The sequence below is a fragment of the Palaemon carinicauda genome, chromosome 36, assembly GCF_036898095.1.
Source record: "Palaemon carinicauda isolate YSFRI2023 chromosome 36, ASM3689809v2, whole genome shotgun sequence".
In the NCBI taxonomy this organism is placed as follows: domain Eukaryota; kingdom Metazoa; phylum Arthropoda; class Malacostraca; order Decapoda; family Palaemonidae; genus Palaemon; species Palaemon carinicauda.
Genome location: NC_090760.1, coordinates 54,429,205 through 54,434,204, shown reverse-complemented (window position 1 = coordinate 54,434,204; position 5,000 = coordinate 54,429,205).

Here is a 5,000-nt window from a genome sequence, read left to right as displayed (position 1 = left end):
TCTCTCAGCCCGTCACAGTGGAGAGGATTTAAAAAAAAAAAAAAAAAAATATGTTAATCACTAGGGCTTGAGAAAGAAACTTAAGAATACAGCTCATTCTTATTTTATTTATTTTTATTTTTATTTTTATTTTTTTGCAGGGTGGGGGAGAGTATGCGTAAGTGGAGGAATAAAAAATGGAGAGTTGTAGAGTTGCTATATGCAGATGATTTGGTGATTGCTGCTGAAAATGAGGAAAATTACAGAAAATGGAGTAGAGTGGGGATAGCTTTTGGAAAGAGGTTGTTTAAAGGTGGATATGGGTAAGACTGAAGTCATGGGTAAAAGTAAGGAAGGTGGGGACATGATAGCCATTCATGAAAGTAGAGGTAGAATAATTTAGATACTTCATATAGAATATGATAAAAGAAACAAGGGGAAAGTGGAGGGAGGTAGCAGGAATGGTATGTGATAGGAAAACGCCAATTAAGGTAAAAGTCAAGATCTATAACACAGTAATAATACCACTGTTAATATATAGATCTGAAGCGTGGGCTATAAATAAGATGAAAAGATGAAGTAAAGCTTAAGAGAACATAGATGAGAATTCCAAGATGGATTATAGCAATATCACAGCTTGAAAGATTAGAAAATGGTGAAATAACAAGAATGACTAGAGTATGGAAGATTACAGAGATGATAAGAGTGACATAGTGTTGGCACATGTTAAAGATGGATGGTGGTGTGGGAGTGAGAAGGGCTTTGGGAGAACCTGTAAGGGGGAGAAAATCAAGAGAGAGGCAGAAAATTAGATGGCTTGTTAAGGTAAGGGATGATATGCAGAGAAGAAGTTTGTCGGAAGAGGATGCCTCTGATCGAAAGCATTGGAGAGGGTGCGTCAGGCAACCAACCCCTTAATGTAGAGATAAAGGTGGGGAAGAAGATGACTTTTGCTGTAGATTGAATGTCATTATATTTTGATATTGATATGAAAGAAAATTTTTTTTGAGGTATATTAGGAAAATTGAACATGTATTTACTACACATTGTAAAAATGTGAAAAATGTATTGAAATAGATAAAATATTCATATATCATTTATGTGAAAAGGGCGTCCTATATCTACATCGGTAACGTTAGTCTATAGTTACAGACAAGAAAATACACACTTATAATATATTAACAACTTCATTTGTCAGAAAAACATTTTGAATAATTGAAAAAGTGAAACTTTATTGCATTCATGTGACTGTGTATCTAGTGTGTGTTAAAATGAATTTGAAAAGAAAATTTCACTGAATGAATGTCACCAAAATCATGAGCGCCTATTCTCCTTGGTCAAGTCTCTTTTCTTCTGCCTTGAGGCATATTCCTTGAACTGTAATGTCTACCATCAAAGTATTATCGTTGGAGTGTCTAAGCAGCTTTAGGATACGAACGTTTGCCACAAAAACTTCTTGTGAGATTTCAACTATTCGTTTGCGTGGGTGGCTCATGGGCGGATCATAAAAAGAATTGCAATGCTCCTCTTGATTCAAAGGAAACAAACATCACAACAGCAGCGTCCAGTAACGAAAAAAAACATACATATGTAAATTCCATTCAAGGTTCAAAGAAATATGCAAATTTGTAATAAATTCTTGATTTGGAAAAAAAAAAAAGAAATACAGAATTCCAATATGTTGCAACGCATGGATTCAGGCAATTATTTCTAGATGGAGGACTTTGTCTCCATCGTGACTTTAAATAGATAGGCACCAAAACTCAATTATCAAAATTATTAGTCTTAGACACATGGTATAAACACAAACAAAATTACCATCTACCTCTGACTCAGCAAGGAGACACCAATAAAAGTTTACATGCAAAAATATATTATTTTACTCTCTCTCTCTCTCTCTCTCTCTCTCTCTCTCTCTCTCTCTCTCTCTCTCTCTCTCTCTCTCTCTCCAGCAGCCTTCCCAAAACGTGTGTATTTAACTCAATCTAACGTCTCAAAATTATGATGTTTAATTCATATAAAAATTCTTTCAGTTTTATCAACTTGAAGTCACCTAGAGACAGAGAACTTACTAGCTTTTATGAATATTAATTAGAAAAAAACTATAAAAAACTCAAGAGAGTATCACTTGTTTGTGAAATTATGTATTTACATTTGTTTCCAATGAAAATAAATACCTCTTGCATAAGAGGAAATATTTTATAGGGTTTCCCATTTTATATGAAAAGTTAATTAATCATGGTCGGTAAAAGGGATTTAACAGACAACTGAGTTTTATTATAATTTGGTATATGTTTCACTGGGTTTCCATTAAACATATCAATGGTGGCCTGTTCGCTACCCATTCATATATTTCCAAATAAAATGTAGCAAAAATTCAAACATAATCAAGACTCAATGGACGTAAATAATCTTCACTTTGAATCATTTCAAAATTCCCCATAATCATCAACAGGGGAATTATTGTTATGGAGTGTTCTTCACTTAGTGCTGTATTACATATTATCATTAATCTTTAGATCTTTAAACATTGTCTACAAAATACTGATTTGGTCATTCATAGTTGAATCATGTAGCATTAGGAATATTCATCATTTCTTCCTCACCTATTGGAGTGAAGGGACTCAGTTATATTTCAGCAGTCGCCTCTATTTAGAACATTTAATTCAATACTTCTCCATTCATCATCTCCTACTTTCCACTCCATAGTCCTCAGCCTTGTAGACCTGGGTCTCCCAACTATTCTTGTGGCTTGTAGAGACCAACTGAACTTTTATGAACTAATCTCTCTTGAGGAGTGTGAAGAGCATGCCCAAAAATATTAGTTTATTTGTTTACAATAATTTGATTTTTAGCAGGATTTGCATCCGTCTTAGAGAAGCATTAACCGAATCCTTTCATTAATTGGACGTATCAAATGTACAGTTTTAGAAAGGTATATAAGATGATGTTAACTTAGGAGAAGAACAAGGACATTGGATAAGGATTTAAGCTGAAACATTTACTATACTACACTACAGCTAATTTCTTATATTCTATAATATACAGAACGAATAGTTTTTCTATTACACCTGTATCTTTCTAGAAGAGCAATACTATTCAGGATATGTGGAAAATTATTTCCCGGGATATATTTTGAAAGCATGATGATTATTTCATAAATTAATTATGTCATGAAACCTTTGAAATTCAAGATGAAAAAAGTCAGATATCCTAAAATTCCCTTTTGGATGTTACCATTAGTGATATCAAGGGAACTTTTGAAACACCTTACTTCATTTACATAGTCTTACCAGGACAGCAGCAAAGAAGTAGGAATCCGCATTGAGTGAGGACTGAAAAACAAATTTAGGGAAAATTGTGTAGTTAGTAGGTTTTTTTCCTTTCTTTTTTATAAAATAAATTTAATGGGAAAAGAAAATATAAAAACAAAATTATTGAATGTAAATCAATATTGCTTTCTAAAATCAAATCTCTTACATTAATTATTATTATTATTATTATTACTATCCAAGCTACAACGCTAATTGGAAAAGCAAGATGCTATAAGCCCAGGGGCTCCAATAGGGAAAAATAGCCCAGTGAGGAAAGGAAATAAGGAAATAAATAACTGAAGAGAACAAATTAACAATAAATCATTCTAAAAAAAGTAATGTCAAAAGAGATATATCATATATAAACTATTAACAACGTCAACAACAAATATGTCATATATAAACTATAAAAAGACTCATGTCCGCCTGGTCAACAAAAAAGCATTTGCTCCAACTTTGAATTTTTGAAGTTCTACTGATTCAACAACCCGATTAGGAAGATCATTCCACAACTTGGTAACAGCTGGAATAAAACTTCTAGAGTACTGCGTAGTATTGAGTCTTATGATGGAGAAGGCCTGGCTATTAGAATTAACTGCCTGCCTAGTATTACGAACAGGATAGAATTGTCCAGGGAGATCTGAATGTAAAGGATGGTCAGAGTTATGAAAAATCTTATGCAACATGCATAATGAACTAATTGATCGACGGTGCCAGAGATTAATATCTAGATCAGGAATAAGAAATTTAATAGACCGTAAGTTTCTGTCCAACAAATTAAGATGAGAATCAGCAGCTGAAGACCAGACAGGAGAACAATACTCAAAACAAGGTAGAATAGAAGAATTAAAACATTTCTTCAGAATAGATTGATCACCGAATATCTTAAAAGACTTTCTCAATAAGCCAATTTTTTGTGCAATTGAAGAAGACACAGACCTTATATGTTTCTCAAAAGTAAATTTGCTGTCAAGAATCACGCCTAAAATTTTGAAAGAGTCATACAAATTTAAAGAAACATTATCAATACTGAGATCCGGATGTTGAGGAGCCACCGTCCTTGACCTACTTACAATCATACTTTGAGTTTTGTTAGGATTCAACTTCATACCCCATAAATTGCACCATGCACTAATTTTAGCTAAATATCTATTAAGGGATTCACCAACCCCAGATCTACATTCAGGGGATGGAATTGATGCAAAGAGAGTAGCATCATCTGCATATGCAACAAGCTTATTTTCTAGGCCAAACCACATGTCATGTTTATATAGTATGAAAAGTAATGGGCCAAGAACACTACCCTGTGGAACACCGGATATCACATTCCTATACTCACTATGGTGCCCATCAACAACAACTCTTTGAGATCTACTACTTAAAAAATCAATAATAATGCTAAGAAACGACCCACCCACTCCCAACTGTTTCAGTTTGAAAACAAGGGCCTCATGATTAACACGGTCAAAGGCAGCACTAAAATCAAGGCCAATCATACGAGCTTCCCGACCACAATCAAGGGATTTCTGTACTGCATTGGAGATTGTAAGAAGGGCATCACATGCTCCAAGGCCTTTCCGAAAACCAAATTGCAAACTAGGGAATAGATGATTACCTTCAGCAAACCTATTAAGACGTTTTGCCAGAAGACGTTCAAAAACTTTAGATAATATGGGAGTTATGGAAATTGGGCGGTAATCAGTGGGA